Source organism: Anolis carolinensis, unplaced genomic scaffold, assembly GCF_035594765.1.
Source record: "Anolis carolinensis isolate JA03-04 unplaced genomic scaffold, rAnoCar3.1.pri scaffold_10, whole genome shotgun sequence".
NCBI lineage: Eukaryota > Metazoa > Chordata > Lepidosauria > Squamata > Dactyloidae > Anolis > Anolis carolinensis.
Window position 1 is genome coordinate 15,369,151 of NW_026943821.1, and position 24,851 is coordinate 15,394,001.

General features: G+C 41.0%; 1 protein-coding gene and 1 long non-coding RNA gene across 3 annotated transcripts in view; one reads left to right on the top strand and one right to left on the bottom strand.

The window, feature by feature from the left end:
• The first annotated feature begins 4,979 nt into the window (after positions 1–4,979).
• The window catches only part of mag (myelin associated glycoprotein), an 89,690-nt gene continuing 69,818 nt past the window's right edge, over positions 4,980–24,851 (top strand). For both annotated transcript variants that reach the window (XM_062962603.1, XM_062962606.1), the window contains exon 1: positions 4,980–5,194. The gene's annotated coding sequence lies outside the window, so the exon portion shown is untranslated. The remainder of the gene's footprint in view (positions 5,195–24,851) is intronic.
• LOC134293815 (uncharacterized) lies at positions 6,777–17,764 on the bottom strand. The gene is made up of 2 exons (XR_010000777.1): positions 17,287–17,764; positions 6,777–8,170 (listed from the first exon to the last, which is right to left on the bottom strand). It is a non-coding gene; the product is annotated as an uncharacterized LOC134293815 (long non-coding RNA).

Consider the following 24,851-nt stretch of genomic DNA (forward strand, 5'->3'; position numbering starts at 1 on the left):
GGTACCATAGATTGTTGTACATGGAAATAATGGTAGTAAATAATTTTTGATTTATTAAATACAGTTATATATTACAATTATATATTTTTGTTATTTAAACTATATATATTGTGAAATTATGGTTTTTTTCTCAAAGTGACACACCACCCAAGTCATGCTAGGTTTTTGGGTGAATTTTGACACACTAAGTGCAAAAGCTTGCCCATCATTGTGGTAGATGCATTTTACTTTCTGTTTGTTTCATGGACAGAGTCTTTCATTATATGAGGTATGCGCAAATCTCCCACGCAGCAATTCAGACGGGAGCACATTACACCTTGCTTTGGAAAATAGGCAGTGGTATTTGGGCACAGTCAAGTTCTTTAGATAATTTGTTGCATGGAAAGGCCCAACATAATGCATGGACAGGGGACAGCTCACAAAAGGCAATGCCCCACAGTCTCTGCTTGAGCACCCAATGTGCCAGGAGGGATGAAGACAGGTCAATGGACGAGGCTTCCTTAGAATTGATCTTAAACCAACTACAGTAGATTCTCACTTATCCTAGACTCGCGGATCCAAGGTTCTGGATTATCCAATGCATTTTTGTAGTCAATGTTTTCAATATATCGTGATATTTTGGTGCTAAATTCGTAAATACAGTAATTACAAAATAACATTACTGTGTATTGAACTACTTTTTCTGTCAAATTTGTTGTATAACATGATGTTTTGGTGCTCAATTTGTAAAATCATAACCTAATTTGATGTTTAATAGGCTTTTCCTTAATCCCTCATTATCCAAAATATTCACTTATCCAAGCTTCTGCCGGCCCGTTTATGTTGGATAAGTGAGACTCTACTGTATCATGATATTTTGGTGTTAAATTCGTAAATACAGTAATAACAACATAACATTACTGCGTATTGAACTACTTTTTCTGTCAAATTTGTTGTATAACATGATGTTTTGGTGCTCAATTTGTAAAATCATAACCTAATTTGATGTTTAATAGGCTTTTCCCCAATCCCTCCTTATTATCCAAGGTATTTACTTGTCCAAGCTTTTGCCAGCCCATTTAGCTTAGATAAGTGAGACTCTACTGTACTTGTGTATTCACCCTGGGGTGAGTGATGAATCAAGGTAAAGGTAAAGGTTTCTCAATTTCTAAGCCAAAGAGCCGGCGTTGTCCGTAGACACCTCCAAGGTCATGGGCCTGGGCTGTGGCGCAGGCGGGAGAGCAAGCCAGCTGCAATTAACTGCAATGAATCACTCTGACCAGGAGGTCATGAGTTCGAAGCCGCTCGGAGCCTATGTTTGTTTGTCTTTGTTGTATGTTAAAAGGCATTGAATGTTTGCCTATATGTGTAATGTGATCCGCCCTGTGTCCCCTTCGGGGTGAAAAGGATGGAATATAAATGCTGTAAATAATTAATAATAATAATAATGACTGCATGGAACACCGTTACCTTCCCGCCGGAGTGGTACCTATTGATCTACTCACATTTGCATGTTTTCAAACTGCTAGTTTGTCAGAAGCTGGAGCTAACAGCGGGTGCTCACTCCGCTCTCAGATTTGAACCTGGGACCTTTTGGTCTGCAAGTTCAGAAGCTCAGCGCTTTAGCACATTGTGCCACCAGAGGCTCCGTGATGAATCAAACCAGATCCTAAACTAAAAACAACTCCCAGAGGTGATACAGATCACCTGTGCAGGTAGAAATGTTCACCAGGAGAAGATATCACAAGTAAACAAAACATGGTGTGCATGCTAGCAATTTTCTTCTGATCCTGAGAGACTAAGCAAGTAGGCTTCACTTGAAAGCGGAGGGTCCTTTCCTCTTTTAAGATAACACAATGTTTCAAATGGCATCTTTTCCATGAATATTTTTTGTTATGTGTATTTTCTATTCTAGACCAAAATGTATCTTTCCCATGAGCACAAGTGCCTTTTCATGCTCTCTCCAGAACCATAAATCTTCTGCTTCTCAGTCTTTGCCACAAAGGACCCAAAGTCTACAGCTTCGGTTTAGAAAACATCCCTGCTTCTCTTTTTAAGATTCCTCTCTCTCTCAATTCTCCCCAGTGCCAGATGTTTCTGTGACCAAATCAGACTGGACAGATAGCCATAAAAGAGCAAAAAATTATAGGATGAGAAATAGGATGTTTGGGGAAGGGAAGGGAGGTGAGTGATTGATGGTGAAGGAAGAAAAGGAGATTGCTGGAGCATGAGCCATGGCAGATGCATGATGATATTGCTGACGGGCATTGAGCCAGCCTTTTCCATAGCAGCTGCCCTAGGGATGCAAAAATAATAATAAATAAAAATCAAATGAATTGCTGATCAGGCACCCAAATCAAAATAGAGACCCCATGCATGAGCTTTTCTAGGGCAATGGCTCTGCAATTAAATAGTACAATAGATAAAAATGCAAACATTTTCTTGCAAAACACTCACTCCCAGTTCTGGAGCTTTGGCAAGATTAACAAACCTGTTGATGGTAGCATAAACTTAAGGAGATTCTGGAAATAATCCCAGCAAATGTGGAAAACCTATTGTACTTGGTATTACTTTTGGAGCAGCAGGTCCTTTGGACTAGATAAAGAATGGCATCCCTAGCCACCAAAGAATATGCATTTTTAGATTTCCATTCCCCTTATAATAGCCCATGACCTATCGTGCTTGACTACAGATTGGGATTATTGTCTATGTTTTAAGTTATTTTTAATTTTTGTGAGAAGTGTTATTATATTGTGATTTTATTGGGCCGGGCTGTGGAGCAGGCTGTTGAGCAGCTGCAATAAATCACTCTGACCATGAGGTGATGAGTTCGAGGCCAGCCCGTGGCGGGGTGAGCACCCGTCAATTAAAAATAAAAAATAGCCCCTGCTCATTGCTGACCTGGCAACCCGAAAGATAGTTGCATCTATCAAGTAGGAAATAAGGTACCACTTATAAAAAAAAGTGGGGAGGCAAGGTTAACTAATTTACGACATTGGAATGAGGAAGTGCCGTCAGAGTGGATGATGAAGCAGCTGCTCCCCCCTGTGGCCAGAATTGAACATCCCCTCAGGAGAAGGTTAACTTGCCTCTTGTCTGTCTGTCTCGGTTTCTGTTTGATGTGTTTATGGGCATTGAATGTTTGCCCTATATGTATATAATGTGATCCGCCCTAAGTCCCCTTCAGGGTGAGAAGGGCGGAATATAAATACTGTAAATAAATAAATAAATAAATAAGATTTAAAAACTTCAAAGTAACTTTTGAAAATATCAAGAGTCTTGTTATTTGTTGCACTAGTGAAGCAAATTTGCTCTTATTTGTTATATTGGTTTTCAAATGTACCATTTTGTTACACAAAAACCAACTAGTTGTAGCTAACAACATTACTTGTAACTCACTACTCCTGAGCTTTGAGCAATGTGTTACACCGACACTCTCTCTTTTTCCCATATTTGTGTGTTGGGCTGGATCTTGCTCTATAGCCAAATGGTTACTCAGCCAAGGTTACTCAGAATACTTACATTCCTACATCAAGTTATTTTTAATATACAGCCATAAAATGTTCATGTAAAAATTGCCAAGAGATCAACAGATAAAATCTCAGTTCAGTGGTTCATCCTAACCAAGGTCCCATGTAGAACGGATCTTAGAAAGGTTACTTTTTGGGACTGTAATTGCAGAAATCCCGCATACTGATTATGAGATTCCTGAGAATTGTGGTCCAGGATATATACTGTATATACTCGAGTATAAGCCTAGTTTTTCAGCCCCTTTTTTAAGACTGAAAAAGCCCCCCTCGTCTTATACTCAGGTAAGGGTTTTGGTTGGCTTATATTTGGGTCTGCTTATACTCAAGAATATATGGTACATTTATTATTTTTCTCTATTATTATTGGTATTATTACATTTATTATTTTTCTCTATTATTGTTGCTACTATTACATTTATATTTTACTCTATTTTTTATTATTATTAATAATACATTTATTATTTCACTCTGATCTTATTATTGCATTTATTATTTTACTCTATTTATTATTACATGTATTATTTTCCTGTATTTATTAATATTATTATTACATGTGTTATTTTACTCTATTATTATTAAAACGATACATAAGCACATTTACACTGAAGAAGATGAGAATAATGATTGGATCAGAGTTGGACAGTCTTATCTTAAACTTGAGCTTTATGTAAATATTCAAAAACATTTAACCTACAGATGCCTCAATTAATGTAATTTTATTGGTATCTATTTTTATTTCTGAAATTTACCACCCTTGGCTTATACTGGAGTCAATGTTTTCACAGTTTTTTTATTGGTAAAATTAGGTGCCTCGGCTTATATTCGGGTCGGCTTATACTCGAGTATATACGGTAACAACCCAATTCTCATTTAGATATAACCCTATGCAGACCATGTGTAGGCTTAATTCACAGCACTGGCACCTTGCTAGGAAAAAGTACCATATAATCATAGAGTCCTCGGTGGTGCAATGGGTTAAACCCTTGTGCCGACAGGACTGCTGACCTGAAGGTTACTTATTCGAATCCAACCCCAGGAGAGTGTGGATGAGCTCCCTCTCCTCTGTAATGCAGTTTAGACTCCACCATGAGCTCTGTACACACATGAACTACTGGCATGACTTCCACAAGCACCCTTGAATTTGGACAAAAGCAAAACAAATCTTTAATTTTCAGGTAAGCACTCTGCAATTGTTTGGATGCCCCACCCATTCAACCCAAGCCATTGATTTCTGTCCTTCATATCATATTAAAGGACAAAAATCAATGGCTTAGAGGAGCTCTCTAAGCATGAAAGCGATAGCACCCCTGTTCTAACTAGAAGCCCCAAGTGCATTGATAATTCACCCCTTTTCTGGTTTTCTTTCTCACTTCTCTACTCCTGATCCATTTTCCCCTCCCTTCTCTCTCCCTTCATACTTAAGTCTGGCCACCACGTCAGGCACATCTGTGCATCACTTCATCCTGACATCTCTTGCCACTGCTGCTCCTTATAATGAAGGCGACACAGGAGCCCCATTGTTCTGGGATAGTCTTTGGCTTGCTGCGGGCTGATCGGTCTTGGCTTTAGCCAGCCACTGAGGCTGGCATCTCCTGGTACCCTCCGCTGAGTCTGAGTCTCGTCTGGCTTTCTGGGACAATATTTGCCGGAGGAAGAAGAAGCAACGATTCCACATGGGATTCTAGGTAAGTCTCATTTTGCTGCTTAGGTATTTGGAAGGAATTTTAAAGCTTGAAAGAGTTATTTTGGGCACTGCCACTTCCAGAATCCCCCAGTGGCCTTGGTGGATGTTGTTTCCAAAAGAAAAATACTAATCTTTCTGAGTTTATGGGAGATAATGTGCTTCTCAAATGTGCATATCACAGTTTGGAGTCAATTGTGTGATTTTAAGTAAGTGGTTTTAAGGTTTGATATGTTTTTGATGACTGTTTAATGTATATGTTTATTTTACTATGTAAGTTTGTGGGGCATCAAATCACTGCCTATATATATAAGCTGCATTGAATACCCTATAGGGTGCGAAAGGCAGGGTATAAATATGGTAAATAAAAAATAAATAAACCAGATTGCAATATATTTTGGCAAATTTACTGAGAAATTCAGTTCCTAGGTTTTTCTCTGTCTTTGGGATGAGAGATGATTGATACAGTTTCGAACACAGCTGGCCAACTAATAGTCAATTGCAGCCTGGAAAAGTTACTTTGGGGAACTACTTTTACAAATATGTTGAATTGAATTTACCTGGAAATTAAGTCCAGTTGTGTCCGACTCTGGGGGTTGGTGCTCATCTTCATTTCTAAGCCAAAGAGCCAGCGTTGTCCATAGACACCTCCAAGGTCATGTGGCCGGCATGACTGCATGGAGCACCGTTACCTTCCCGCAAAAGCAGTACCTATTGATCTACTCACATTTGCAACTGGAGGTTAAGCAAATTCCTTATATGACATACAGAACCATAGATAAATGAGAATAATGTAATTTATAGGGACACAACATATCTTATGAAAATCTATAATAATATTGTATATACTCGAGTATAAGCCTAGTTTTTCAGCCTTTTTTTTAAGACTGAAAAAGCCCCCCTCGGTTTATACTCGGGTGAGGGTCCTGGTTGGCTTATATTTGGGTCAGCTTATATTTGAGAATATATGGTACATTTATTATTTTTCTCAATTATTGTTGCTACTATTACATTTATTTTATGCTATTTTTATTATTAATAATAATACATTTATTATTTCACTCTATTATTATATTTGTTATTTTACTCTATTTATTACAACATCTATTATTTTCCTGCAATAATAATAATAATAATAATAATAATAATAATAATAATAATAATAATTACATGTATTATTTTACTCCATTCTTATTAAAAGGATACATTAGCACATTGACATTGAAGAAGATGAGAATAATGATTTAATCAGAGTTGGACAATCTTATCTTACATTAGAGCTTTATGTAAATATTCAAAAACATTTAACCTACTGATGCCTCAATTAATGTAATTTTATTGGTATCTGTTTTTATTTCTGAAATTTACCACTCTCAGCTTATACTTGAGTCAATGCTTTCCTGGGTTTTATTGTGGTAAAATTAGGTGCCTCGGTTTATATTGGGGTCGGCTTATACTCAAGTATATATGGTAATTTTTTTTGTATCCCGCCTCCATCTCCCTGAAGGGACCCGGGGAGGCTCACATGGGGACAAGCCCGAACTACATACATTAAAACATAAATCAGTAAAATTACAACATTATAATCACATAAAACAACATAATTTTATTTTTATTGCTTATTATGCATAGTTAGGCCAATTTTAATAGTAACTCTCAAGCAACCAGAAACTACATTTATCCAGCATCTCACAACCCCCATGGATGCCGGTTAACTGAGAGTCTACTGTAATTGCTATAGAAAAATGATGTTGAAAAAGCCTCATAAAACACAGGCCAACCCAAAGTCAACATGGTCAAAACAACAATTGAAATTAAAATGCATCCAATGTGGAAAAGAAGCAGCAAACATGATATAGAATTTATATTTATAGCCACAGTGGTAGCCTGGAATGACACAACTCAGTGGCACAACAGAGTTTCTGTATATTAAAGGTCCCAGGTTAAATCCCTGGCAGTTCCACTTGCAACATCTCAAGTCCTCTAGTGATGTCAGTAAGTGGCAACATCCTACGCTCCATATGTTTTGCAAGGCATGTTCATTTTTATATAAAAAAGGCTTCTGTCTCTTTTCTCTCCAGTTAAATAGACCTCAGGCATAAGGTGACTTTTTACCACTTCACACAGTCCTTTCAGGCCGGCAATTGCCGGTGAAAGGGAAGGTGAGCACCTGCCATGCGTCATGTGATGGCACATGGCAGGCCCCATCCTTGCTGTTGCGTTCCAGGCGGTCGTAAATATGGTGGGCCTATGGTGTTTTGAAAGTCCTTTTGGCTGTGAGAAATTGTAGGATAGTATCTGTGTCTCTGCAACGTCAAAGGAAAGTCGGAGAGCATAGTAGATGTGCTTTCCTGGTCCTTAGTTTTTCCAATTCATGTGTCTTGGAACATGTGTTGTCGAAGGCTTTCATGGCCGGGATCACAGGGTTGTTGTATGTCTTTCGTGCTGTGTGGCCATGTTCCAGAAGTATTCTCTCCTGACGTTTCGCCCACATCTATGGCAGGCATCCTCAGAGGTTGTGAGGTATGGATAAACTAAGCAAGGAAAGGAAAGAATATATATCTGTGTAGAGTCCAGGGTATGGCAAGAGTCCTTTGTCACTGGGAAGCCAGCATTAATGTTTCAGTTAATCACCCTAATTAGCATTGGAAAGGTTTTTGTCTCTTGCCTGGGGGCATCCTTTGTTCAGTCCTCTGCCCTCAGAGTGTTGGTTCCCATCTAGTGTTCCCATCTACTGTTTTGATTTTAGAGTTTTGTAATACTGGTAGCCAGATTTTGTTCATTTTCATGGTTTCTTCCTTTCTGTTGAAGTTGTCCACATGCTTGTGGATTTCAATGTCTTGGAACAGTTTCTACCCGTAGAGATGTTCAATGCGTTGTCAAAGGTTTTCATGACTAGATTCACTGTTTTGAAAGGATTAAGAAATTTGAGGTTGGAGGACAAGAGATGGGGATAAATTGTCTTCTGGGCTTATGATTCCTGTGAAAATGGGAGAAAGCAGGGTAAACACGTGGGATGGGATCTATCAAATTTGCCTGTGTTGAATCGCATCAGTGACATGGAGTAATGGGCAGTTTCCTACCAAGCATGGATATTTATTTCCCGAAATGCTGTTTCATGAGCCTGGCTGTGTGATGAAGTTCTTTGATAAAGTTCCCGTACCTTTGATAAGGTAAAGGTAAAGATTTCCCCTGACGTTAAGTCCAGTCATGTCTGACTCTGGGGATTGGTGCTCATCTCCATTTCTAAGCCAAAGAGCCGGCGTTGTCCGTAAACACCTCCAAGGTCATGTGGCCAGCATGACTGCATGGAGCGCCGTTACCTTCCCGCCGGAGCGGTACCTATTGATCTACTCACATTGGCATGCTTTCGAACTGCTAGGTAGGCAGGAGCTGGAGCTAACAGTGGGAGCTCACTCCGCTCCCGGGGTTTGAACCTGGGACCTTTCGGTCTCCAGCTCAGTGCTTTAATGCACTTTGCCACTGGGGCTCATGTACCTTTGATAGTATGCCAAAACTTGTAGAAATTGTGTTGTTGAAGGCTTTCATTGCCGGAATCACTAGGTTGCTGTGCATTTTCCGGGCTGTATGCCCATGTTCCAGAAGCATTCTCTCCTGATGTTTCACCCACATCTATGGCAGGCATTCTCAGAGGCTGTGTGATACCTCACAACCTCTGAGGATGCCTGCCATAGATGTGGGTGAAACATCAGAAGAGAATGCTTCTGGAACATGGCCATACAGCCAGAAAATGCACAGCAACCTTGTAGAAATTCAATAGGTAGCATCACTGACACAACACAACTCTTCTATGGAAGGAAAGGCATTACCTGCTCGGTCTTTTCTTAGCCTGCACCTGTTAAAGAAGTTTCTCAGGAAGGGGTTGTTGTATGTCTTTCGGGCTGTGTGGCCATGTTCCAGAAGCATTCTCTCCTGACGTTTCGCCCACATCTATGGCAGGCATCCTCAGAGGTTGTGAGGTATGGAGAAAACTACGCAAAGAGGTTAATATATATATATTAACCTCTTTGCGTAGTTTTCTCCATACCTCACAACCTCTGAGGATGCCTGCCATAGATGTGGGCAAAACGTCAGGAGAGAATGCTTCTGGAACATGGCCACACAGCCCGAAAGACATACAACAACCCTGTGATCCCGGCCATGAAAGCCTTCGACAACACATTTTCTCAGGAAGGTTTATTTTGACCAGATTTAAGTTTGATTTTTTATCCAGCAGATGGCAGCAGGAAGACAGGGCCAAAAAAGCACATTTGCGAGGGACCGTTGCAGTTTCTAGATAGTGTTTGCTCTGAAAGTTTTAGCAGCAGATGGGATACAGAATTGCTCTTTCACACCAAGTCAAGCCACCATCTTGGTGATATGTATTTATATTCTTGCTCTGCTTTTTTTTTCTTTTTTATGCTAACTAGGACTGGGTTAATTGGAGTAAAAAAATTGTAGCATTTATACAGTATTGCTTTCAGTATTGACCATATTGTATAGTAGCAGTTGATTTCTTGCATTAAGGATTGCATGAGATGAAGCAAACTACTGCAGCACTTTCATAGTTTGTGTGATTCCTGCTTAATAACGTTTGCCATTGTGGTCATTTTCGTTCTGTCTGGAAGCGCCCTTTGATGTCTCAGCTAGTAGGTTTTTGTGCTTCATAAAACTACAAACCCCAGGGTTCCATAGGCTGCAACCATAGTAACTAAAGTGGAATCATGATGCTGTAATTAAGTACAGAGAAATATTGAACCAAAATTGATTTTCCTTTGAATTCTACCTGCTAGAACAATAGGGAACAAGTCTCCTCCATCTTCTACAATTAAGACCTTCAGCTACTTGATGGCTGTTTCCATTTCTCTCTTTTATACTGTAGGCTGGATTTATACTGCCCTATAATTCAGTTTCAAAATGTGGTTTTTTTTTATGTCAGGAGAGACTTGAGAAACTACAAGTCACTTCTTGGTGTGAGAGAATTGGCTGTCTGCAAGGATATTGCCCAAGGGATGCCCGGATTTTTGATGTTTTACCATCCCGTGGGAGGCCTCTCTTATGTCCCTGTATGAGAAGCTGGAGCTGACATATGGGAGCTCTCCCTGGATTCGAACCACCAACCTTTGGGTCAGCAGTTCTGCCGGCACAAAGGTTTAACCCATTGCACCATCGGGGGCTCATTGTAGTTGAACTGCATTGAACTGGATTATATCAGTCTACATTGCCCTATATAATAATAATAATAATAATTATTATTATTATTATTATTATTATTATTATTTGAACTTCAAAGACTCTGGCAGAAACCAGTGCAGGTGGTCCCGGTGGTGATGGGCACATTGGGTGCCGTGCCAAAAGATCTCAGCCGGCATTTGGAAACAATAGACATTGACAAAATCACGATCTGCCAACTGCAAAAGTCCACCCTGCTGGGATCTGCGCGCATCATCCGAAAATACATCACACAGTCCTAGACACTTGGGAAGTGTTCGACTTGTGATTTTGTGATATGAAATCCAGCATGTCTATCTTGTTTGCTGTGTCATAATAAAATAATAATAATAATAATAATAATAATAATAATAATAATAATAATAACAAACCTGCAAAAGTATTGGAAAATGAGCACGCAAAGATACTGTGGGACTTCCGAATCCGGACTGACAAAGTTCTGGAACACAACACACCAGACATCACAGTTGTGGAAAAGAAAAAGGTTTGGATCATTGATGTTGCCATCCCATGTGACAGCCGCATTGACGAAAAACAACAGGAAAAACTCAGCGGCTATCAGGACCTCAAGATTGAACTTCAAAGACTCTGGCAGAAACCAGTGCAGGTGGTCCCGGTGGTGATGGGCACACTGGGTGCCATGCCAAAAGATCTCAGCCGGCATTTGGAAACAATAGACATTGACAAAATTACGATCTGTCAACTGCAAAAGGCCACCCTACTGGGATCTGCACACATCATCCCAAAATACATCACACAGTCCTAGTCACTTGGGAAGTGTTCTACTTGTGATTTTGTGAAACGAAATCCAGCATGACCTTCTTGTTTGCTGTGCCATACAACATCGTTGTGTTGATAATAATAACTTTATTTGTATTCTGCCCTATCTCCCCAAGGGGACTCAGGGCGGATTCCAACATACAATGGCAAACATTAAATGCCTCCGTAAGCAAACAAATACTGACACAAAATCTCAGATCAATGCAGTTGATCTGTGTTACAAAACTGGATTATAGAGCAGTGTACGGAGACCCAGCCTCATAACAGGACTTGCTTTCCAGATCCCACCCCGCCATTGCTTGCCATAAGATCTGTACTACTTATTGAAAGTATACATTTCATGGTATCTCCTTCCACTTCTCCCACGCCATGAAACGTATTGGTAATAGAATACATATTAAAAGCTTCCTTGAATCCCTTTGCTTTGTAGTTGCCCAAACTGGCGTGGTACTAACAGCTATCTGTTCCTCTTCAGTTGTGTTGCTTGGCAAAATCATGACAACGTGTGCATTCAAGGCCTCGGAGACCTACTCAAAAACCCTCCAAATGTCCCTTTCAAGTTCTCCATGGAGAAATACCACAGCATAATAATGTTTAAAAAAAAAAACCATAGCGAACCATCTTGTGATATGCCAGCTCTTCTTGAAAACCTAACGAGCTGAGAGCTATTTGGGTACAGATGCATCAGGCTTCTGTTTACTTCAACCTGTCTGTAAAAGACAGAGATATTTTTAACGTTCGTATTGTTTTTCAATCTTTTGTTTACAGAAGCTCCCGAGAGAGAGCTCTTTTATCTCTAATTCTACTGGTGCCTAATGTACCTTCTTTCTTTTTTTTTTAACAAGAAATAATCTTTTCTAAATCAGAAAGTTTCCCAGAAAGTTAAGAGCTCAATTTCTGTTAAGTGTTCTTTTGCTTAAGATCTTCTGCTTGTTTCTAAAACTTCCTTCTGTGTTTCATATGAAATTTATTTTTTTTTAAATCTTAGAATAATGCAATGTTGTAATAACAACAACTATTTAGGAATAAAGTCCAGAACAGCTAAAAGACTGGAACAGAACAGATAGAATCATAGAGTTGGAAGAGTCCTCATGGGCCATCCAGTCCAACCTGTTTGACTTCCTGAGGTCCCCCAGGGTTCGATTCTGTCCCCCATGCTGTTTAATATTTACATGAAACCACTGGGAGAGATCATCCAGAGTTTTGGAGTTCAGTGTCAAATATATGCTGATGACACCCAGCTCGATTACTCCATTACACCAAAAGCCAAGGATGCCATCCTGGTCCTGAACTGGGGTTTGTCATCAGTGATGGACTGGATGAGGGCTAATAAATTGAAGGTAAATTCAGACTAAACGGAGGTAATCCTGTGTTGTGACTCAGCAGCAGAGTGAAGATGAGGAAGGGGATTTTGATTTACAGATGCAAGTATCAGATGATGGGATGCAAGATGAATTTCAAGATGATGCCATGGGGAATTACAGAATTCAGACACAGGCTGGTTCAGAAGTACAGCCTGTGGATGAACTCCAGATGCAGCCTGTCATGGATGAGAACCAAGGAAACATTCCCATGGGAAATAATAAGCTTGATCTGTCTCAGGCTCAGGTGCAAGATAATGTTAATGGGGAATTTGGCCTTGATGGTCAGGGTGAGTCTGAAGGCCCGTTGCTCTCTCAGGCTGATTGTTTACAATGGAAAGGAATGCCACGGCGAAGTCTTAGATTAGCTGGGAAAAGGGAGGCCAGTGAAGGGAAAAAGAGTGCATTTTTGGGTTGCTTTTAAAAACAGTGTGTTGAACGGTAAATCTTTGTCAAACAAATTCTTGCTTCATCAGGGTAGATGGTCTATGTCTTCATGCAACTCCTGCTTTGGATATACTCCTGTTTGAGAATCCTTGTAACCTTTGGATTATTGTATCTTTGGAAATGGACTCTTGCTTCTTGTCTATGGATTATTGGATTTACTGACTCTATTTTACAACTACCTTTGGAACTATATTTCTGCCTGCATTGATACCATATATAGTCTGCTTTTGCTCAATAAAATTACAAAAAAACTATCTCTGTGTGCGGCCTGGTGTCTACAGCAAGGTGAACTAGTCTGAGGTGCGACATCCTGGTCAGTCGGAAGGTGCATTGGTGTGGGATTACAGCCTGTGCTGGACCTGGTCACAGACACAGGTTTGCAGTCTGGGGGTGATCCTAGACTCTTCACTGACCCTGGAACCCCAGGTGTCTGCAATGACCAGGAACGCCTTCGCACGAATAAAACTTGTGCACTAGCTGGCCACGGTAATCCACTCCATGGTTACTTCCCATCTGGGCTACTGCAACACTCTCTACATGGGGCTGACTTTGAAGATAATTCAGAAGCTGCAACTGGTTCAGAGATCGGCAGTCATGTTACTAACTTGAGCACCGTACAGGGAGAAAACCACTCCCATGTTATGGCAGCTCCACTGGCTGCCAGTCCACTTCCAGGCTAAATGCAAAGTGCTGGTTATTACCTTAACTACACCTATTGATAACTGGCAAATAGAAGGAGAAAACGTGGAGGCAGTGACAGACTTTATATTTCCAGGCGTGAAGATCACTGCAGATGCAGACTGCGGCCAGGAAATCAGAAGACGTTTACTTCTTGGGAAAAGAGCAACGGCCAACCTTGATTAAATAGTGAAAAGCAGAGACATCACACTGGCAACGAAGGTCCGCATAGTCAAAGCAATGGTATTCCCCATAGTAACCTATGGTTGCGAGAGCTGGACCATAAGGAAAACTGAGCAAAGGAAGATAGACGCTTTTGAACTTTGGTGCTGGAGGAAAATCCTGAGAGTGCCTTGGACCGCAAGAAGATCCAACCAGTCCATCCTCCAGGAAATAATGCCCGGCTGCTCACTGGAGGGAAGGATACTAGAGGCAAAGTTGAACTATTTTGGCCACATCATGAGAAGCCCTAAATCAGGTATGGACAAACTTGGGCCCTTGGACTTCAACTCCATTAGGCTATTAGGAATTGTGGCAGTTGAAGTCCAAAACACCTGGAGGACCCAAGTTTGCCCAGGCCTGCCCTAAATGGTTCACGCCCAGACTATTTGAAAAACTGCCTCTCTGCGTGTAAATCTCTCAAGTGCAGTCGGTGGGAACGAGAGTGGGGGCCTTCTCCATCATCACTCCCCGCCTTTGGAACTCCCTCTTGAAAGAATTGGAAACGGCCCCTTCCCTCTTCTCCTTTAAGAATCTGATAGAAACTCACCTATGTACTTACGAGGAGGAGGAGGATTAGCATTTTATTAAACACACACTGATTTAGTTAATGGAGATTTACTTCAGTCTGGGCAGCCTCCACAAATTGCCTTATACGTTTATTTTTTTAAAAATGCTTATTATTATTAGATTTTATTTTTAGGAGCCCCAGTGGCAAAGTGCGTTAAAGCACTGAGCTGGAGACCAAAAGGTCCCAGGTTCAAACCCCGGGAGCGGCGGGAGCGGCTGCTGTTAGCCCCAGCCAACCTAGCAGTTCGAAAACATGCCAATGTGAGTAGATCAATAGGTACCGCTCCGGCGGGAAGGTAAGGGCGCTTCATGCAGTCATGCTGGCCACATGATCTTGGAGATGTCTATGGACAACACCGGCTCTTTGGCTTAGAAATGGAGATGAGCACCAACCCCCAGAGTCAGACATGACTGGACTTTACCTTTACCTATTATTAGATTTATTAGTGAAATGTCTCCCAATTGTTTTATTTGTATATCTAAATTTCTAACTTGTTATTCTTGAGTTCTTTTATAAGTATACCTTGATGTTGTTTACTTGATTGCTCATGATTCGATGTGTTATTGTTGTCATTGAATGTTGGGAAGCAAACCCAGGTACCTTCTGCCCTGCCATATAAAGCAGATTCAGAAGGCAATTTGACTGCATTGAACTAGATTATAGGAGTCTACAATTCCATATAATGCAGCTCAATGCAGCTAAACTGCATTTTGAAATGGCCTTATATGACAGTGTAGATAGGGCTGTAGAGCCTCTTTGTTTGCATTTCTGCCTGAACCTGGAACACTTTTTAATACTCCATTCAGAATGTCCAGATATGGCATTTTGGGGAAAGTAGAAGTTTCCCAACTGAACTGAACTGCAACAGGATCACTGGCTCATGCAAGCAGAGAGAGGCTCAGCTTTGCAAAGGATAGCCTGAGTCTTCCTAGGACAAACATCTTTGTTCTGTGACCTTTGCTGGGGTGGCAGTGCCAGGCGGTGCCATTCCAGAGCTGCCGTTTCCCTGGTGCTGCCCTGAGCACAGTCCCTTTTAACTACACAAGCCATTGTCATCCAAGCTGAGAGGAGGAGGAAGACGAGGGAGGGGTCTTCTCATGAAATGAGCTGGTCCATATCTTATGCAGGCAGTTCCCAAGTCACAAACACCAACTTACAAATGACTCATAGTTAAGAATGAGGTTGAGACAACAGGAAGTGGACAAAATCTACACCTAGGAAGGGAAATTTGTTCCTGAAAGTGTTATTATCATGGAGAGTGTCAGGATGTGAAAGCCCAGCACTCATAACAGCTGAACTCTCCACATCCCGTCAGAGCAATGGGGATGGGTGGGAGATAATCTAAATGATAAGAGCCATCTGGCCAGGAGGATGGGTTTTATGGCCTGCTCTGGTTTTTCAAGCCTGCGAAAGGACTACATAGCAGATACGTGTGAATATGGAAAGGGGGGAGGTAGGAGGTGGATATACTCAGGGTTTGGCGGGAATACGTTAGTTCTAGCTTCGTTCTCAACTTGTAAAGAAGGTCTTCAATAAAGCGTTTCCACGGAACTGCCTGTGTGAGCCTGCTTTGAGTCCTATAGCTTTCAAGAGCTGACAGAGAGAGTCCTTAGAAGTCTCAGATAGTACAGTCTCTACTGGGTCTTCTTAACCAACACGTGGCCCAGGTCAGATCCTCCTTAACCGTGACACCCAGATACCTAAAACTGGTCCTATCAGCCTTCTCTTCTGCAGGCTAAATTTGCCCAGCTCTTTAAGCCACTCCTCATAGGGCTTGTCCTCCAGACCCTTGGTCATTTTAGTCACCCTCCCTCTGGACACAGTCCAGCTTATCAACATTTCCCTTAAATTGTGGTGCCCAAAATTGGACATAGTATTCCAGGTGTAGTCTGACCAAGGTGGAATAGAGGGATAGCATGACTTCTCTGCATCTAGATACTATGCTTCTCTTTATGCAGGCAAATATCCCATTGGCTTTCAGCACTGTTCAATTGCTGCAAACTGAGTAGTCTGTCTGTACTAATTTAATTATGGGGCCCAAGGTGCTGAATTATCTTGGCACAAGAAAGGGAAGAGGAAGGAGATAGAATCTTTCACTTCCCAATAGGCTCAGGCAAGAGCAAACTGCAGCAGTTTTTGTGTTCTTTCTCTAATATTCTCACCATGCTGACTACACATGTCTCGGTTGAAGTGTATATGTTTGGATGATCCTGTAGTGCAGTGTTTCTCAAACTCTGCTCTTCCATGTGTTTTGGGGTTCAGCTCCCACAATTTCTCACATCTGGGATTTCTAAGAGCTGAAGTCCAAAAACACCCGAAGGAGCAGAGTTTAAGAAACACTGCTGTGGTGTGTCCTCCCCAAAGTAACTTCTCCAAGGAAACAAAATCAGTTTGTAGGGAAATACAGGGAAGGAAGCTGCGCCTTCATATCAAGACAGAGGTCAAGATCCTCTCCTCAATTGGCATATAACTGTACCTCTCACTTTGACTCCACTGTGCAAGTGTTAAAAAGCTTCTCACTCATTATCAGAAGTGTGAGAAAGGGCTGTTGTGTGTTTGCAAGAGGGATCACACTAATGTAACCTCTGAGAAAGCCATTGGCAATGCTAGCTGGGAATGCTGTGATCTATAGTCCAAACCGAAATGCTCCCACATTGTTGGCCTCACTGCAAAAAACAAATCTGGTACTGAACTCGGCATTCTTCATTTCTGCCAGCATAGAGTTCCCTGGTCATTAGCAAATAGAAGATAAACCAGCAAAGCTTTTTAAAGCTCTGTATGCAGACACATGTAAAATCCGCTCCTCACCCCAGGCATCAGTCACATTGCCATCCAATGCCGCTGCTCCTCTTGCAGGCTTTTCCCCGAGAAAGTCAGCCAGGGCCCTTACTCCGGAGGTGCTGTATGCGCAGGATCTAGGCTTCATGCCAAGGGTGGGCGGGCACAGCTGCTGCTCGTAGGTGGGAAGTTAACACTTACAGTGGAGGCAGGAAAAGGGAGTACCAGGCAGAACTGATACCTACGTGCCAGTGTGAGTTCTCCCGAACATGCAAACACCCTCTTCGGCACACTTAGCCACGTGTAGCCCTTGTGTGTGAACAGGCCACTTTTGCATCTTTTCTCAGATGTCTTCTGCATTCGATTTGAAGCTTGAGTTGTAGAGCAACCTCCCTGGCTTATAGGGCTTCCTCATTTGTCTTGTATTGATAATGATATAATTATGTAATACAATATACAGTAGAGTCTCACTTATCCAAGCTAAATGGCAGAACCTTGGATAAATCAAGTGAATATCTTGGACAGGGGTCCCCAAACTGAGGCCCAGGGGCCGGATGCGGCCCACCGAAGCCATTTATCTGGCCCCCACGGCACAAGGGCTGAAGGGGGTTGGGCTAAATGACCCAAGGGTTATCTTCTTCTCTTACAACCATTGTTGTTGTTGTTGTTGTTATTATTATTATTATTATTATTAACATTAAGGCTGGGTGGCCATCTGTCAGGGGTGCTTTGCTTGTGCTTTTGGTCCACAGAGGCAAAAGGGGGTTGGACAAAATGGCTCAAAGGGTCTCTTCCAACCTTCTTTATTATTATTATTATTATTATTAACATTGAGGCTGGGTGGCCACCTGTCAGGGGTGCTTTGCTTGTGCTTTCGGTGCACAAAGGCAGAAGGGGATTAGAGTCAATGGCCCAAAGGGTCTCTTCCAACCCTCTTTATTATTATTATTGCTGTTGTTATTATTATTATTATTATTATTATTAACATTGAGGCTGGGTGGCCACCTGTCAGGGGTGCTTTACTTGTGCTTTCGGTGCACAAAGGTAGAAGGGAATTGGAGTCAATGGCCCAAAGGGTCTCTTCCAACCTTCTTTTTTATTATTATTGCTGTTGTTATTGTTATTATTATTATTATTATTATTATTATTATTAACATTGAGGCTGGGTGGCCATCTATCAGGGGTGCTTTGCTTGTGCTTTCGGTGCACAAAAGCAGAAGGGGATTGGACTCAATGCCCCAAAGGGTCTCTTCCAACCCTCTTTTTATTATTATTGCTGTTATTATTATTAATAATAATAATAATAATAATAATAATTATTATTATTATTATTGCTCGGTGGCCAACTATAGTCCAGCCCTCCAATGGTCTGAAGGATTGTGAACTGGCCCCCTGTTTAAAAAGTTTGGGGACCCCTGATCTTGGATAATAAGGAGGGATTAAAGAAAAGCCTATTAAACATCAAATTAGGTTAATGATTTTCCAAATTAAGCACCAAAATATCATGCTATACAACAAATTTGACAGAAAAAGTAGTTCATTACACATTAATGCTATGTAGTAATTACTGTATTTACGAATGTAGCACCAGAATATCACAATGCATTGAAAACATTGACTACAAAAATGCGTTGGATAATCCAGAATATAATTCTGGATTGTTCCTAGAAGTAGACAGACAGCCAGTGTTGAGACTGGAATAGAAGAATTGTATGTCGCATGTAACCATCTCCATTCGTTACTCTGGCTGCAGTGCTTCATGTCCACAGTAATCTGCATGGGATGCAAGTCAGTCATGTGTCACTGAACCAACCTCAGACACCTCCAGGAGTGGAGACAGTTGGATCATTGACTTTCAAGTGTGCAAAAGCGTAGAGCAGTGTTTCTCAACCTGTGGTCTCCAGATGTTTTTGGCCTTCAACTCCCAGAAATCCCAGCCAGTTTACCAGCTCTTAGGATTTCTGGGTGTTGAAGGCCAAAAACATCTGGGGACCCCAGGTTGAGAACCACTGGCATAGAGGATGAGATCTTCTGACCTGCTCTCAGCACAGGACGTCACAATACGTTTCACAGCTGTGCTCAAATACAGGAGAGAACAAAGACTTTTGAGGCTTACTTAGGGTTAATAGTTTTGGTGAACGGAAGAAGAGGGAAGATTAGATCAATCAGTCTGCCTTTCATTCAAGGATGGTTCCCTTGGATACCGATGCAGATTATTCCCATCTCGGAACATTCCAAACGAAGGACCAAAAAATCAAAATCTTTCCATTCTCAGAGCCTGGTAGGATTGACATGAATTTTGTGATTTTTGATTAGGAAACACAATTCAGGATTCTGAAGTCCAAGCAAAGGTTAAGAAGGACCACAGGCAGGTACAAAGTGGAAATTTTCAACTCCTATATCTTTCTGAATCCTGTTTCATGCTTATGTTCCCAACAGTTCCTGGTTGATGGCTAATCATATTTCTTTTGCACCGTTTCCAATCTATTAAGGCTTACAAATTGAGAGTCAGCACCTCTGGGGAAAGAAAATAACTGTGATCCTGGTGTTGGTTATTATTTTCAATGGGTTGACAAAACATGTTCATGAAATTGCCAGAGATAGCACAATTACAAAAAGCAACACTGCTTAGAATGTGTCACATTATCTGACAGTAATGGTGGTCATTCCATGTGGGTCGATGAACTGCAATACAGCTCTCCGGTCACTTCTAAATGGTGATGGAGACCAACTAATTCCAGACCGAGTCTGTGAGGTGTTTCTAAAGCCCAGTGCTTTAACCAACCATTCCTATCTCTCCTTCCACCAGATATGTTGAACTGTAACTCTTATTATTATTACCAAGCATATATTGGCTATCAAGGCCCGGGCTGTGGCGGAGGCTGGAGAGCAAGCCAGCTGCAACCAGCTGCAATGAATCACTCTGACCAGGAGGTCATGAGTTTGAGGCCCGCTCGGAGCCTGTGTTTGTCTTGTATTTGTTCTATGTTAAAAGGCATTGAATGTTTGCCTATATGTGTAATGTGATCTGCCCTGAGTCTCCTTCGGAGTGAGAAGGGCGGAATATAAATGCTGTAAATAAATAAATAATAAATAAATCAATGAGGACAATTGCCTATGACAAGAGTTTCTGGTCTTTTCTAAAAAGGTCCTCAAAAGTAGGAAGGACTCAGTGTTTCCCTATCCCAGGTCATGTTTTACCTGCTGTATTCCCTCCTTGCTGTTTTGTTGCTGTTGTTGTTGTTGTTTCCTCGTGTTTATACAAGTAGATTGCAATTGCACAGGACTTTATGCTTGCCATACTCTATTTACAACAAGACATGGAGCAGCAGAATCCATTGTTTCCTAGCAATGTGCATTACTGAGGTCCTGTCAACAAATCAAAGTCTCTGCAGGTGGCTTCTCAGCAAGTTTAATTCCTAATGTCTATTGGTTTAGAAAGTATCCCAGATATTTTTATTTACATCTGAACTAAATCAGTTATTTCTAAACTATGCAATGTTAGCAGCCAGTATGTTTTTCCCCTTTGTGCCAGGTAGTAGCAGCATCATATTTGTGGCGTTTGGTTGCATTGATTTCTTTTTTTCCTTGAAACTGCCCATGGACTGGCAGCCAATGGCTTATAGACAAGCACCAATCCACAGACCACTACTTCAGATAGCACGGAACTAAACTCCAGTGTGGGATGCCAGATTATGAGGGTCCCTAAACATGGGACAAACGTTTTTTAGAAAATACATACTTTTGGTAATATGTCACATGTCAAGATCGTACATAGTTTAAGGGATCCTGCCTATATTAATCTGTCCCTGGTTGCCTTTTTTGGGATAGTGATGGGCAACATTAAAAGGCTTGCGGGCCAAAAACTGAAAGTGACCAGATCAGAAATCCACATCCAGGGGATACTGTATATACTCGAGTATAAGCCTAGTTTTTCAGCCCTTTTTTTAAGACTGAAAAAGCCCCCCTCGGCTGATACTCGGGTGAGGGTCCTGTTTGGCTTCTATTTGGGTCAGCTTATACTGAAGAATATATGGTGCATTTATTATTTTTCTCTATTATTATTGGTATTATTACATTTATTATTTTTCTCTATTATTGTTGATAGTATTACATTTATTTTACTCTATTATTATTATTATTATTATTATTATTATTACATGTATTATTTCACTCTCTTCTTCTTATTATTATTACATTTATTATTTTTCTCTATTATTGTTGCTACTATTACATTTATTTTACTCTATTATTATTATTACATTTATTATTTCACTTATTATTATTATTATTATTATTATTGCATTTATTATTTTACTCTATTTATTATTATATGTATTATTTTCCTGTATTTATTATTATTATTATTATTATTATTATTACATGTATTCTTTTACTCTATTATTATTAAAAGGATACATAAGGGCATTTACATTGAAGAAGATGAGAATAATGATTTGATCAGAGTTGGACAGTCTTATCTTAAATTTGAGCTTTATGTAAATATTCAAAAACATTTAACCTACTGATGCCACAATTAATGTAATTTTATTGGTATCTATTTTTATTTCTGAAATTTCCCACTCTCGGCTTATGCTGGAGTCAATGTTTTCCCAGTTTTTTTGTGGTAAAATTAGGTGCCTTGGCTTATATTTGGGTCAGCTTATACTCGAGTATATACGGTAGTTATGAATACTGGCTGAGATCCTGCATCTTCAAATATACCTATTACGACAGAACTGTATGTCCCATAACTGGGAAAGCATTGTGGGTGTCACTTTCCAGCTCCTCAGAAACCTCTTAGCCAGGGGTCCCCAAACTAAGGCCCGGGGGCCGGATGCGGCCCATTGAAGCCATTTATCCGGCCCCCATGGCACAAGGGCAGAAGGGGGTTGGGCTAAATGACCCAAGGGGCCTCTTCTTCTCTTACAATCCTTATTATTATTATTATTATTATTATTATTATTATTATTATTATTATTATTATTATTATTTGAAACACAACAACATGAGTCCACAGCAGACACTCTGCTGGCTGTTGTACTGGATCACACGCCGGACACTTCCCAAGTGTCTAGGACTGTGTGATGTATAGGTGAATAATGTGAGCAGATCCCAGCAAGGTGGCCTTCTGCAGCTGGCAGATGGTAATTTTGGCAGCACCGATTGTGTTTAAGAGCAGTCCAAGGTCTTTAGGCACTGAACCCAGTGTGCTGATCACCACTGGGACTACCTTGACTGGCTTGTGCCAGAGTCTTTGTAATTCGATCTTTAAATCCCCATATCGTGTCAGCTTTTCCAGTTGTTTTTCCTCAATCCTGCTGTCCCCTGGGATTGCAACATCGACAATCCATACTTTGTTTTTTAACACGATTGTGAGTTCAGGAGTATTGTGTTCCAAAACCCTGTATTATTATTATTATTATTATTATTATTATTATTATTATTATTATTATTATTAACATTGAGGCTGGGTGGCCATCTGTCAGGGGTGCTTTGCTTGTGCTTTCAGTGCACAAAGGCAGAAGGGGATTGGACTAAATAGCCCAAGGGGTCTCTTCCAACCCTCATTATTATTATTATTATTATTATTATTATTATTATTATTTTTAATTAATTAACATTGAGACTATCTGTCAGGGGTGCTTTGCTTGTGCTTTTGGTGCACAACGGCAGAAGGGGATTGGACTCAATGGCCCAAAGGATCTCATCCAACTCTCTTTATTGTTGTTGTTGTTGTTGTTGTTATTATTATTATTATTATTGGCTTGGTGGCCAACTATAGTCCGGCCCTCCAACGGTCCAAAGGATCGTGAACTGGCCCCCTGTTTAAAAAGTTTGGGGACCCCTGCTCTTAGCTGTGTATTTACCAGGCTGGAAAAGGTAGAATTGTTGAGAAGTGGGGGAGATGTGTCATATTAAGTGGTTAATGAACCTCATCATGAATCCCCACTAGTTAAGAGTTTGTAAATCCATCTTGTGATCCTTTTTAAAAGATGTTATGATTGTTTTGGAATCAATTAGAGGACACAGGGTGCTTCCTTGAAGCTTTTGGGGCATCCTTCTCCTTTTTTGCCTATAGAAAAATGAGGGAGTCCAAAGGCTTCAAAAATGGGTGGGGAGCTGTTGCTCTCGCCTTTGCTATAGGGGACATTGATAGAAGCAAATTAGGCAGTTAAGAGTCAGGACAACCTTTGAAGATCCTGGGTGATTAATGATCTGACGCAGAGATTCATCCTGGTGGGCGTATTTACTGCTCAATATCCTGCCAAGTCTCCCTGAAGAGAGGAACAACAGCAGTCCCTGCCTGCTTCACTTAAGAAGCTTGATGGGGTCTCCAGTCCTTAGTATCTACTGTCACTGCAGCCTCCTTTTCATTGAATTTGTTTCTCCCAGCAGCAAGAGTTCAGAGTCACACTGCTTTCTATGTAAACAGAACCATAGCAGTGGTGCTTTGGGTAAAGCCAGCAGACTGCAGATTCCATGAGCTCCAGCTAGCATAATGGTGGAGACATGCCAATCTAGAACTTTGCCCAGCACCAGCCTGCCTCCTCTTCTTAGCATACCACAGGATCATAAAATCATAGTTTGGGAAGAGACCACAAGAGCCATCCATTTCAACAGCCATCCAGTCCAAATGAACTCCAATGCAAAGTTCTAGATTATGAGTTCCCCTAATCATAGGACAATCCAGATCTCCTGGGTTCCCCATATTTATTTTATTTATTTATTATTTAAACTTATATGCCACCACTCCCCTAGGGCTCGGAGCGGCTTACAAGAAAGGCTAAAATCTAATAATTTAAAAACATCTTTAAAATATCTTTCAAAAATATCTTTAAAACACTCCCCCAAGGCTCGGAGTGGCTTACAAAAACAAGCTAAAATCTAAGCAATTTAAAAACAGCAATAACCCTCTGGACTTCCCAACAGTCCCTTCCTGGTAATTGGGGCTTCCCAGCTTTGGTGAGGGTTTTCCTCCCGATCAGAAGACTGAAATGCCTCTCCTAAAGCTGAGCTACAGACATAAGGACTCTGAGCTGGTGTGTTTTAGCACTATGCTTTAGCCCTTGGCATATCCACTCCTAGCATATAGCTCTTAGAACTTTTCTGAAACTGAAGTCAGCTTTTTGCTGAAAAATGTTCCCCATCTTAGCTAGGACCACAGCTAGAAAGTCCGTGCCTGGCAAATGTAAGCTAAACCAGATAAGCCAGGACTGAGAAACCAACTCACCAGGTTGAAGACAAGTCACAGGGGCCGGGCTGTGGCGCAGGCTGGTGAGCAGCCTGCTGCAATAAATCACTCTGACCATGAGGTCATGAGTTCAAGGCCACCCCATGGCAGGGTAAGCACCCGTCAATTAAAAAATAAAAAATAGCCCCTGCTCCTTGCTGACCTAGCAACCCGAAAGATAGTTGCATCTATCAAGTAGGAAATAAGGTACCACTTATAAAGTGGGGAGGCAAATTTAACTAATTTATGACGTTGGAATGAGGAAGTGCCGTCACAGTGGATGATGAAGCAGCTGCTCCCCCTTGTGGCCAGAATCAAACATCCCCTCAGGAGAAGGTTAAATTGCCTCTGCGTCTGTCTC